The 14,449-nt window shown below is 35.6% G+C and overlaps 1 pseudogene; it reads right to left on the minus strand.

Moving 5' to 3' along the window:
• Positions 1–5,348: 5,348 nt before the first annotated feature.
• LOC113736793 (putative disease resistance protein RGA3) lies at positions 5,349–14,073 on the minus strand (annotated as a pseudogene).
• Positions 14,074–14,449: the final 376 nt, after the last annotated feature.

The following is a 14,449-nucleotide window of genomic DNA, read 5'->3' on the forward strand; positions in this document are numbered from 1 at the left end:
AACAAAAGATCTTTTTAGCTTGTCTATTTCATTCCAAGTTTGGTATGGATCATTTAATTGGGAAACCTTTTTGCCTTAAATATTCATTTCAACCTTTTTCTTCAAATCTCCATTGCTCAAAAAAACATATGGAAGTTCTTTCCAATTTCATCTCAAAATGTCCAAAATAGTAGGATGTCAAATTTATTTTTATAAGTCTTTCTTATGATGTCAAATATTTTTATATGTCTTTTTTATTAATATTTCCAAAAAAAACATATGGAAGTTCTTTCCAATTTCATCTCAAAATGTCCAAAATAGTAGGATGTCAAATTTATTTTTATAAGTCTTTTTTATTGCATCACCATATCTTTGGACATTTGTCAACTTAATTAATATTTGAATGTTATTTTTCATAATAAATAATATTTCTAGTATTTAAATAATTGTTTTTTACGAGCAAACAAGTGTTTTAAGATACTTTATTATATGATGTTTGAACAAATGTGTGAAAATTTTTGAATTTCATTTCAAAATGAAAACATAATAAAAATTACAATATATATTACATTTACTTTGATTTATGTAATTTATATTCTACTATGATGCAAAATTTTAACATAAAAATCTATATGCTAGAATGAGTCAAGTATTACAATTAAAAAATTTTAGGGTAAAAAACAAAAAAACCCCCTCCGATAAACCTAATACACAGAAAAGCCCCCTATGGTTTCAAAATATACAACACGACACCTCATGCTTTGAACTAAATTGTAAAGGTGACGGAATCCATTAAATTTAACGGAAATGACTTGTTGGAACTTAAAAAAAAATTTATACCTAATTTTTATCAAATATACCTATTCTATCCCTTAACTCTCAATTCTCTCTATTTAGAGAATAAAACAAATGATTCTTTTGAGCTGTCTTTTGTAGGGATGGCAACGGGGCGGGGTTGGGGCGGGGGACCCCTCCCCCGTCCCCCGCCCCGTTGCCTATTAGTTCCCCCCGTCCCCCGCCCCGTCCCCCGCCTCCCGCTCCCCCCGCCCCGCCCCGCCCCGCCTTGCCCCGCTTCCCCCGCGGGGGCACCCGCGGGGTTAATAAAATTTTATTATATAATTTTATTATAATTAAATTTTAATAAATAATCAAGTACTAAAATATCAACACATCACCAAATTATTATTCATTGTAATTTTACAATTGAAACTCATAAAAACAATCAAACAGAAGTTATTTGAATACAATCCAATATGATGAAATAAATATAACTAAAATAGTCAAATTTTCACTTTTAGTACAAATGCAATCACTAATTCATCATTGTGTTTGTGTTTTTTTTTGAGAAAAAAGTGTTATTCTATTAAGTGTAATTAGAAATTTAGTATAAATGTATTAGTAAATTTAGTATAACTAATTAATAAATTCTATTAGTAGACATGTATAATTATTCATATAATTGATAATATCAATTATATTACATAAACTAATATACATTATATAATACATCTAACTAATAATATCATTATCATAAGTTTATAACTAATTAACTTACATATAATATATAGTCATTTATATATATATATATATATATATATATATATATATATATATATATATATATATATATATATATTTTTTTTTTTTTTTTTTTTTGCGGGTGGCGGGGCGGGGGATGGGGCGGGGGAGTATACCCCCGCCCCCCGCCCCGTTTCTAAGCGGGGGGAAAAAATTCCCCCCCGCCCCCGCCCCACCCCCCGCCCCAACCCCCGCCCCGTGAGCCCCCCGCGGGGCGGGCACCCGCGGGCACCCGCCCCCATTGCCATCCCTAGTCTTTTGCTTAATTATATCAGGGCATTTTGGTCCTTTTGTCCATTTCCTTTAAGTTTAACGGATTCTGTCACCTTTACAATTTAGTTTAAAGTATGAGGAGTCGTGTTGTATATTTTGAAACCATGGGAGGCTTTTCTGTGTATTAGGTTTATCACAGGGAGCTTTTTTATTTTTTATCCAAAATTTTAACATCAATTCTCAATTATTCTAAAGGAAAAAAGTGTCAAAATTTGATCTAAACAAACAAATAACAAAAAAAGAAATAAAAAGTATTATTTTTATAAATTAATCATGGGTATTTAAGTTAAAATTTTATTAATTGTATTCCATCTGACATGTAAATATTGATTATATCAGACACTGGAAATGAATCGACATTTCACTGAGACTTGATCACCAAACATTCTAGAGTGATAAATTGTTACTTCTACCATTTTGAGTGGAAAAACCTTTTGATTATGGGCATTCATGCATGTGAATTGAAAGCTAGAGTATTCAATGAGCACTTGTTAAAATGTCTAAAACGAAATCCTTAATAAATCAAAACAAAAAGAATCTTTTCACAGATATTATGCTATTGCTATATGACCTTTTTATAGATTAGCTATACAGTATGGACTAGAAAACTTATGACAAATAATATTCCCCAAAAGAAGGGGAAAAAAAAGATACGATAAGAAACCATGGTCGGCATTGCATTTTAGTCACTTTTCAGATTTAATTTTATTTCACTTATAGGAAAATTGACGCTTGCTGCCTCAAATATTTTCATTTGTTAATTTAATGTGAATATTTTGAATTTTTACTTACTACTTGCGTATGCAATTTGATGCATATTTGCCTTTATTGTTGTTTAACGCCAACAAGACATTGGTGATTGTAAACATAAACATAGCATTTGTTCGCAAAATACCAGAAAATGTAAAAATGTGGTAGGCCTCGCATATGAATAATACATATTATAGCCATTTCATCAGTTTAGTATGTAAGATTATTATTTTAGTGTCTAGTCTATCTTATCCGATAGGTACTCAATTGCTATGGTCCTATTCTCCCATTTTGTACTTATGCGCTATGGAAGGGAAATTTTTAGATTTCACACTGAAAGTAAAAGAAAAAATGTTTTAGATATTTTGTCTTTACAAATTCATTTTTTTTAATTCAGATTCCTTTCTAAATAGACTATAAGAACCAAAGGATAAAGGTAATTCACACCCAATTTCTCGAAAGATTAATTTTTTTTGAAAAAGGAAAAACACTAATTGGGTTCCCTTACATATTTATTTACAATTTTTTTGATTCCATCATAAATTTATCTTTATAGTAGCAGTTTCGACTGTTTAGTTCCTCCTACACAAAGTAATGGAGCCAAAAGTCTTATATTTATCACAATAAATTGTTTGTTAAAATTTAAATATGATCAAATTTCTAATTATTGTATGTTAGATGCTTCATGTAATGAAATTAAAGAGTTCGTTCCCAACCACTGCCATTTTCTATTTAATTATGCCTCCTCCTCCTCCTCCTCTTCTTCTTCTTCTTCTTCTTAAGAAAAAGAGAGAAAGGAAAAATAAGAAAAAAAGAAAGGAAAAAGAAAAAGACTGAAAGAATTAAGAAACTATGAAAGGTTTTCTGAGGTATAATTTCAAAGCCTTTTGACAACAAAACTTAGAAACCCTGAGGTTTTAGGAATATGATTTTTTTTCCCCTGTTGACGAGACTGAACCATAAATCACCATGGCAACATAGGAAGTTACAAATTACAATATATATATATATTTGTAATTGCAACGCAGGAAGTTACAATATACATTTGCTATTCTAACAATTATTTTGGTAAAAAAGAATAGAAGAAAAATAAATGAAATTGACGGAAAGCGATTAGTTTCTACATGCAAACAGTCTACCTTTTCAGTCCTCAGATGCCAACTTTATATTGAATCATTGTTGCTGTTCTAAAAATTATTCTGAAAGAAAATCTAGAAGGAAAAAGAAAAAGCAAGATTGATAACCAAAAAAAAGAGATAGTTTGACAGTTATTTTTGCACTTAAACTCCTAAAAAAATGTGGAAGGAAAAAATCGAAATCCACAAAAGATTGGCTACTAAACAACCCAACCCCCCCCCCCCCCCCGGCCAAAAAAAAAAAAAAAAGCAACACTTTTTTGGTCCCGTATGCTAACGTGAAATTACCATTGCTATCTTGAATAACGAAAAGGACAAAAACTAAAGGTTCACAATTTTTCTAGCTCTGAGCTCATAGCACTACAAAAAAAAAAAACTTGGTCTGGAAAGACCTAAGTGATCATGGTGTCAACTGGTTCATTAGCATTCAATATGATTGGGTAATTTAGTGGCTGAGATTAAAACTACAAAACTGACTTAGAGGTCTTGATTTTAATTTCTTTGTCTCTCCCTATTTCTTAAATTCCATTCTTTTCTTGTTGAAAAAAGCTAAGAAAAAAGGTGATACTCCTTGGGTTGGTGATACAGTCAAAAACCATTGAAGAGACTTTCTAAAATATCCTTTTTAAGTATGACAAGAGAATACTAAAGGCATAATTGATTTCAGAATTTTCTGCATATTGTTTTGACACTTGCGGGAGAAATCAGAAATATTCCATCCACTCTGCAAGGTTCCACATGTGGGGCCAGAGATTTAAGTGCTGGAAAGGACTTTACAACTGGAGTGAAAATCTAAGGCTTGTTATCCTATGTAGTCAATCCATTACATGACAGTGAAGAAACAGTTAACGCCCAAATGTTGGGAATCCATTGCAAGTTGCTGCGGTGCGACAATTTGACCTCCATCAATTTTTTAAGCCTTAGGAATGAATTATCAATATGAGCTTCCATTCTGATAAGCAATGACGGTAACCGATCTTGCACAAAATCTAGAATTGTTAAGTATTTTAAATTTGGTTGAGGCTGAGTAACTTTTTAACACATTCTTGTTATTCTTAAACCTACTATCGGAATTCCAACTTGGACAAATTTGGATCTTTAACAAATCTGCCCCTCTGAGAAGCTTCTTTGCCATTGAATCTCTTAAGATAGCAGAAAATCAGTCTCCAAGAAAGGTTCTCTAGATATCCCAATTCTTCAATCTGAGGACATTGGTCTTGACCTGCATGAAAGAATCTTAATGTTTGAAGACAAGAAAAATGCCCCATTTTAGGCAATGGTGGGATCTAGAGTTCTCATGGACAGTAGTGCTTCTTAACTCTCAAAAACTCCCTGTAAAGCTTGCCAACAGATATCGGCAAAGTTTTGATTGCCGTAATTGATAGATCAAGATAAAAGCAAGTGTATCGACTTGCTAATTTATGTTGGCAACTGATTAATATCTACCTAAGTCAGAATTAAAAAAAAAAAAAAAGAAGGCAAAAGCTTGCAGGTGAACATGACATCAAATGTATTAGCCTCCAAAAACAATATTAAAAGACTACTTGCCATTTCCTTCCTGAAAGTGCATGTGTTTTCTCCAAATGATTTAAATTCAAGGTAACAAATTTTGCAAATGTTCTCTGCACCAGATTTTCCAAAACTCAAAATAGATTGTGCAAGATCATATACGTTACAATGTGTTAAATTGTAATACTCATTGACTTTACATGTAGCAATAATCGTGTATACTGCATTGAGGCATCCTTAACATAGAACTGAAGCCAGCATAATGGTATATACTGTATTGAGGCATCCATAACATAGGCATAGACAAGTATTTTCTGAGAATTTGAGCAAATTTTGACAACTTAGCATCCAATTAGAATATGATCAATCTCAAAGTAGAGTATCTGGTAATGCCAGTACCATTCAATGTTGGGGCAGCAGCTCTTGTTACAGCACCTTCCCTTTAGATCAGAAGATATGCATCCTATAGGGAGGCTTCTGATGAATTGGTACGAGGGTTACCACTCAAGCTTTTCAGATGTGCCAACTCAGAATCCTTCAACAGATCAATGAAAGCTTCTTGAGGAGACCAAGCTATGTTTCCTTAAAGGGCTGACAAGCCCCATTAGCAGCATTCGTCATCAGAATGGGGGCGAATTCTGTTTCTGCAAGACTATAAGCATTTAAAAAGTCATTAGGTTAAGTGCAGTAGTAAGTACGCTCCAGAAAATGGATGCTGCAGACCCAGGAGTATATTCATGATTATGAGAGCAAGGACACACCATGACTTAAAATCCAACCAGCTGCTTTCCCATGTATTGGCTAATCCATATATCTGTTCTTTACCTTGTAAACAATGGGCAAAAGATTCACAATTTCATACAAGTTTAAAATAAATGGCAATCTGTCAAGATCTTTTTGATTCTATTGATTATGAAACTCGGTCGAAAAAACAAAGAAATCAGCAAAAGTAACAAAAACCGGATAAATTTCCTTGAATCAGAATATTAAAATCACAAAGAGAAGTCCACCACATGAATGAGAATCCCTGTAGCCAGCCAGAATCATCATTCATGCAGATTCTTATAGAGCTTTAGGCCTCAATAAAATCTCTCTCTCTGCCTCAGCCTCTTGTATACTTTCATGGACTCACCATTGTAACTATAGACTTAAATTAGGCTTAGAATTGCCTATGACCACAGAAGAAATGGCATCAGATTACAAGTTGAACAATAAGCATACATCATCAATACAGAATGGATTACAGTCATGCTGAATTGTAACTTAACGTTATCTGTGTGTGATTAAAGTGCAAGAGTCTTCCTTTCGGGGGAGCCCAGATAGATCGCTCCAACTAAAATATTTTTCTGCTTACTTGTTCTAGTGCAACTGCAGAGGACACTTGAACTAGGCCAAGTAAAGACCGAAATCTCAGAAGTCATTGCATATTCTAGATAATATAGCAAAGGTTCCTCAAAAGGTGCCATGCCTTTTCTGTTCAAAAGTGTCTTGTGACCAAAAAAGCTGTGACCTACCATCAGGCCTCAGTCAACAGCATTTTGAATTTCATGCTATGAATTTATGCAAGACGTGCTGAGTCCATGATGCAGCAAATACAATAAAGTGAAACAATCAGTGAAATACAGTTCTTAGAAGATAACAACATGAATCAATGCTAAATCTTAAAGGAATGAAATGGTATATTTTGTTCTCGAGAAATTAATACTAACAAAAGTATAAAAGTGTTAACTAGCTAACCACATTAAGGTCACCTATTTCCAAGTTATTAAAATTGACTTTACTTCCTTAGGTGGAACCTAGCATCTCAGTGTTTATCACGAATGCAGTTAACATCAGGTTATGCCACTAGAAAACCATTTGAACCTCTAACATAGCCCCACCTCAATCTATATGTCCAAGCAGTCAAACTATCCAAACAAAGTATCTGGACTCTGGATCTTGTTCAAATCTTCACTCTAAGATGATAAGAAGACTTGTTTCAATAGGAATAGTCCTTACACTTGAAATATAAAATCAGAAGTCCACAACAATATACATAAAAAATCACGAATAAGCAAAGAAATAAGAACATTAGAGGATGGCACTAGCATTCAAGTACCCTCCCCAAAATTTATAAGCAATTGCAAATTTGAAAAGCACAAATAATTTTGTAAGAACTCACTAAATAATTGAAAACACTGAATTTGCAAGACTGTAAATCCTAATCCCGACAAGTGATGTTTCTTGATAATTAAATAGCATATTCTTTATATTTTTTTTTCCCAATGAAGCTACTTAGTGCAGATAATGGGCAATCTAGAGTTTTTATTCACTTGTTTTTCTAATTGCAGCATATTTAAAAAAGGTGTTTGGCTTGTCTATTCACCATACTTATAATTTTGCAGAGGAAAAATAACTCACCAAGTATTTTTCATAACAGGTTCCCCTTACAAGGCATGGACACTCTCTCACCAGGAATTGCCATCCTCAAGGACTATACTGCTAACAAAGTTGATCCTTCCTGATTCAATGATACGGATCAGAATTTCATGTATACCACTCGTACATAAAAAATTTGACCTTCTCCATAGTCCATTAACCTGATTCATTTCAAAGACTCACAATTATCAATATAGCATGATAGGCTGGAGGACTTTATGACATGAGCAAAGGGAGAGTATTAACCATGACATCTTTTCCATCAACCTTGTAATAGCCCCATGAAAACATTTCTTTAGACCATTCATCAGATGTCCAGCTCTCAAACAACTGCATAAAAAGCAGGGTTGCATTTGAGAACTTATGACATAAAAAAATGTAATCTCCTAGTAATATTTTTCAATAGACACATATAATTTATTAAAGGATAAGAACTAACTCTGCAACTAAGAGATGAATCGCCTAAAAACATTCTCCATATCAAGAAGAAGGAAGAGCTCCCCTTGGAAGAGCCCTGATGGACGCTTTTGAAGATAGAAGGCCCTCACCAAGTGAACAAGTCCTCTTGAGGAAAAGGAAACTGCAATAGCTGAAGACTTCGGAGATTTCGGTAATGTTATAAAGAAAAGATCATAAATGACAAAAAAAAAAAAAACAAACACCCAAAATAAGATGATTATCAAATAAGTTGCCAGACAATACAAAATAGTGATCCCTATTTTTCCAAGTAGTGAATGTTGCTATAGCAGATTAACTAGTTAACAGCCCTGTGCTCCTCAACAAAGGTTAGAGAGTTGATTTACCAGAACTATTTAACCCAAAGTGTGTTATCCTAATCCCACTAAATATTGACCTTTTCCAAGTCCAATACTTAATAGCCTAACAACCTCCGAGTACTACTACAATTTGTTTAAAGAAAGTGAAAAAAGGATCATGCTCAGAATCATGCTAAGTTCAGAATCTCCATGTAACCATAGGGAATTGAGTTTACTTCTTGAAGTCCCAAAAAAAAAATCAGCATTTTGAGGAAAAATCTCTTACATTGGGAATTCATAATTACTTCATGAAGTGCATTCTTTGACACGGGGAAAAATCAGCATTTTGAGTAAAAACCTCTTGCTTTCAGCTAATAAGTGAAAATTCTCAACTGAATGGAAAGTTTTGCATCACTGCCACAAAACATTATCCCTTTGCTCATTATGTTACAAAGCTTTTACTAGAAAGACACCCATAAGTTCCTATATGACTCACTGAGCTTGTCCACTGTCATTCTCATGTAAAACATTCTTAACACTTCAACATGATAGTGGTGTTAGTTAGCCACTTCAGTTGTCAATCCTTACAATCTCATATGCATAGGGGTTGCGCAAGGATGAATATATAAATGGTAAAAAGGAGAAACCAGGAAGAATGATTGTTAAGCATTAATGGCATGCCGAAAGCAGCTTGCGTAGCTAAATATTGTGACACAGAAGCTCACTCATACCAAATATACCACTTTTAGAACTTCAAAAGAAGCCAAGGCAGTCTCTAATTTGTTTGAGCAAAAGGCAAGATTTTACACTTCCACTGCTGCCTAAAAATCCAGATTTGAATTAACAATTAACTGAAATGATCAGTAATGAAATTAAGAAAAAAAAATGGACATAAAATATTGAAACATAACGCACACAGTGCTTAAGCAAAGTAGAAAGAAAATAAGACCGAACAAATTCGATCAAAAATACTTGTTGGATATGGTGAAAAATTAGCCTAATTGACCGCCCTAAGTTGGTTAAGTTTATATCACCCACTAAAAACTGCAAAATTTTGAAATTTTCCACAAAATATGGCAACTGGAAATGGTTGTGGATAACCATATCAGACACGACAATCATGTTTCGCAATAAATTCCAGGTATGGTCTCACAAAATTGCTGTCATCAACCAACTTTCGGACACTGTTAATTCTTTAACAAGTTGAAACATACAATCAGTCAGAGGAAGTTAAAAGTGGTAGTAGATCACAAATGAATATCTAAAAAGTGGAAACTCAGAGAAAAAACACACAAACAAATGAACGGAGAGGTTACCTGGAAAGCAGAAATTCAGAGAGAACCAAGGAAAGATAGGTTCGCAACAGTTATTCGGCAAAATTTAGACTGCACAATTAAAGATTCGATTGACAGACAGTATCAATACATTACCGCTGTCAATACTAAGAAAAGATTTTGAGGGAAAAGAAATAAATATAGATGGATAGAAGAAGCAATAATTAATTGACAAAGCTGTGAAGTAGTATAGAGGATTACCTAGTAGCTTTGATTGGGGAAACTGACATTATTTATGAACTTCAAATGGAGATTAGCCTCTGATCTGCTCGAAATCAATATGAATGGAGCGAATGTGGGAGATCTTTGACCACTCAGAATTGCGGTCTGTGCGGTTGCTGCTGCTGCTCTCTGGATTGCATCTTTCCTTTAGAAGGGGACACCTTTGAATCCACAGATTTGTTAGGCTGGTGAGGCTTCTCATAGATTGGCGAGAGGGGAAATTCTCTAACTTTTCACAACCGCAGAGACTGAGTGTTTCAAGTGAGGAAAGCTTCTCAAACCAATCAGGCAATGATTTTACTCCAAAACCATCTAGCCAAAGTTCTCTTAGAGCAGAGAGCTGCTGAAGTTGCTCGGGCAGAGATTCCCAATGAGGCCATCCACGCAGACATAATTCTGAAAGGGAGGGGAAGTAGGGGTGCGGTGGTGGGAGAGCATCAAAGAGGTCTAGGAAGGAATGCAGCTCTGTGGTGGTTTCTGAGAATGGTCCGATGGTTAACAAATCTAATCTTTTAAGAGAACAAAGCTTCCCCTTGGGCAAGAAGGTTAATTTCTCACAGTATGATATGTCCAGGGAAGAGAGAGAAGGTGTTCGGGTTAAATCAATTGGGAAGGAGATAAGATCAGGGCAATCGAATACAACCAATGTCTCAAGAGGAAGAGGAGAAGGACAAGTGCCGGAGGAGGAGAAGGGTGAAGAAGTGGAATCCCACTCTGACTCAGATATTTGGGGGATGGACAAGTGGGTCAACTCATCGCAGAGGTAAATCCTTAATTCTCGCAGGGCAATGAGGTATTTGTGTCCCTTGGGGATTGAAATTGACTCGAGCAAGTCGCACCCACTAACTCTTAATTCCTCTAGCGACTCAAGGCCAACCAAATGTTGAGCAGCATTTAGTCCTTCTAAGGATTGAGGAACATCAAACGAAAAATCCGAAAATTGGGCCAAATCATCACAATCCCTTAATTGGAGATGTGCAAGCTTTGGATTGTTTTGGAATAACACACTTGGTAGCTTGGTGAGCCCATTCACACTCTGAATGGAAAGATTAGTAAGAGTGCTGACTCCGCTACAAATATATCCCATTAGTTCTGATCCATTTTGGGTGTTATGCATCTCCAATTTCTCGAGACGTGGAAAATAATTTGGAAAAGTGGCTAATTGAGGGCAATTAGTAATCCTCATAGTATGGAGGACTGGAAACACCACCACTGTCCCATCATCAACTGTTGCTTCCATCCATTCCCTCAAATTTGGCATATCATCTAGACTGAGATCTTCAAGTGCTGGAAACAAGTTTACGTGTCCTTGACTGGTACCGCCACTATGCACGCCTGATTTGCCATAAAAAGAAGAGCCTATACTTGTTAGGCTGTCAAGTCCTTTCAAGTAAAGAAATTTGAGGAAGGGCATGTGTCCAAGAGTCGGTAACTCTTTGCAATTTTTACAATTTTGCAATTCAAATTTCACCAATCTCCCGAGTTCTCCAATCCATTTCGAAAGCTGGTCACCAAAAAATCTTTCAATTATCAAACCTTTCAAATTTGGGTAAGGATGCAAGCCTTCCAGCACTTGATTGTATTCACTATCATTTGATTTGTTTGGATTGCGATTTATTTGTCAAAATATATTTGCTTACATCATCATTACAATTTCCAACACACCTTTTTATCTTCCCAATTACCTTTTTATCTCACATACATCACATCACAAAAAGTGTTACAGTAAAAATATCTCTAATAATTCACAATCCAAACAAACTTATTATTTCTTGAATTATCTATTTCATTCCACAGTAATTTTAACTCATCAATGTTTGGCTTTCCAATCAGATTTGCGGACACGGCTTCTTCCTTGCTTTTCACTAATTCAAGGTTACGTAACTCAAGTTGTCCACTAAGATTCTTCAAATTCCTCAATTCTCCAATTTGTCGACCTCTTTCTTCACCAATATTGAAAAATGGCAAAGTTTGGAGAAATTGCAACTGTCCAATCTCAAAAGGCATGATATCACTTGATTTATGAGAAGAGAAAAAGTCAAAGTGCCTCAAATTCACCAAATTCTTGAAATTCTTAGGAAACTTTGTCAGTGAGTCACAATATTTAACTCTTAATGTCTGCAAATTGTAAAGCTGACATAGAGACTCTGGAAATGTTTTGATTGAAGTTTCTGACGAATCAAGATATCGCAAATGAGTTAGCTTGCCAATTGATTTAGGAAGCTCTTCGACGCTCGATGCCCTTCAGTTCAAAACTCGCAACATAAAAAATGACATCTCCCTGTCATTAAGTGATTTGTTTCCTTGCAAAAACAATGTCGTAATATGCTTGAAACTTTCAGTGGAAGGAAATGGCATTTCTTTTTCACTTCTCTCCAGTGCAAGATACCGAATAGAAGACGTTTCCATATCAACACTACCAGACTCTGTCAACCTTAAAGTTTTGGAATTGGAAATGGATTGCACCATATCATGCACAAGATCATGCATTTTGCAATTCAAAACATTCCCATAATCATCCTTCTCTGCATCTTGAAACAAGTTACTCTCCAACAAAATGGTAAAGTACCAATTACCAACTTCCTCCATACACATCTCTTTCCTTGGCTTTGAATGAAGAAATCCTTCTGCAGCCCACAGTTGGATTAGCTGATTCCTTTCCATTTGAAAATCTTGGGGAAAAATTGAACAATATGCAAAACACTTTTTAAGAGATAGAGACGGAAGATGGTCAAAGCTCAACTTCAAAATTTTAGTGATGTCACCATCTTCGTCTCCACCTATATTTTGAAGCCCAGTATCTAAAATTGACTGCCATTCATTTCTTTCCTTGTTGCGCAACATACCGCCAAGAACACTTGCAGCTAATGGCAAGCCTTGGCATTTCTTTGCAAGCTCTAATCCTAACTCTTTTAGATCACCCGGTGCTTCCCTGTCACGAAATGCATTTTTACTAATGATGAGCCAACAGTCATCATCTGATAATTTCTCTAAGGAACAAGGACGAGAAGCAAATGCTGTGATGTTTGCCACTCGTTTGTTACGCGTGGTCACAATAACCCAGCTTCCCTTGGCTGAGCTAATACCTCGCAAAGAATCCAGAAACCTATTCCATGGTGCGGGCTCCTCATTCCATACATCATCGAGGACCAGTAGATACTTTAGCGGCTTTTTACCATTCGGTTCTTTACCATCTAATGATTCCTTAAGCTTCCTGACTTTGGCTTCCTTTCTCGCAACTTCGGGCATGGGGACTTCCAATGATTCTAGCATCAAACCAAAAAGCCTGTTGGCATCGAAATCTTTTTTAAAATCAGACACGCACACCCACATTCTCTTGTCAAAATGGTTTTCAATATCTAGACTATTGAAAACTTTTTGAGCCACGGTGGTCTTCCCGATCCCGCCCATCCCCACTATAGGAATAACGGAGATAGTTTCATTGTTACTTGTGGCAGTTAGCTTTGTTACTATTGCTGAAACATCATCATCTCTTCCAATAAAACTCGCACCAACAGCAGCAGAGACAGTCTGTCTGTTCTCCATAAATCCTGCTTCACTAGGAAGAGGAAGAGCAGGTGCAGTCTGTGACTGGAGGCCAAGTTTCGTTGCTTGTTTATTGATACTTATCAAATCCATATTGATTTTCTGAATTTTTTTGGCCATTCTGCAACGAAATGCAATGGGATTGGAGAGTGAGAAGAACAAGCATACCTTCCTCTTCATTTGGTTTTGGATCTCAACTTTGCGCCGGATCATCTCATAGTTGATGTCATCCAAGAGATTACCAGCATCGAAAGCCACACGTTCAAGGTTCTCCAGCCATCGCTTCACGAGCTCTTTAGTCACCTGCTCTTTCTCTGCGTCACAGAGGACAGCCTGGATTAGTTTCAACGTATTCTTCAGTTTCTCCAAATCTTTCTTGAAGTCAACGAACTGGCGAATTTGTTCGGAAGCCAAGTTTATTGCCTTCTCCACTAGAACTTCTGTAGTGGAACCAAGTAGTGCATCCACTAACGCGCCCGCCATCCGGTCAGCTCGATATCTGGGAGAAAGATAGAATTTGATATTTTTTAGAGCGTGGAATGGAACCTGGCAATTCGCGAGTTTGAAGGTGAGAAAGAGTAGAATGTTAGCAGTAGATGAAACCAAAATCTAGTAATTGGTGGTGGTTTTTAGTCTTTTTATTTATTCGTACTTTTAAGCTTTTGAATACTCTTTTTAGAATTGCTGCAATAAAAGGAAAATGAAAAGGAAGAAAAGGTTCGACAAACATATCACGTGACAGACAGGAAAGGCAATGAATTCTTTACTTTTCTACCCATGTCGTTACTACGCATTAACAACCCACCATTATTACGGAAGGTTTGGATTGATAGGAGATCCAATCCAAAGAAATTGATAGAAATTGCTAGCAAATAATTTTGTAAAGCAGAAGACATTTGAGACTGTAATCACAAATAGATCAAAAGCTGATATACCATCCATCTTCATC

Source organism: Coffea arabica, chromosome 3e, assembly GCF_036785885.1.
Source record: "Coffea arabica cultivar ET-39 chromosome 3e, Coffea Arabica ET-39 HiFi, whole genome shotgun sequence".
Classification (NCBI taxonomy): domain Eukaryota; kingdom Viridiplantae; phylum Streptophyta; class Magnoliopsida; order Gentianales; family Rubiaceae; genus Coffea; species Coffea arabica.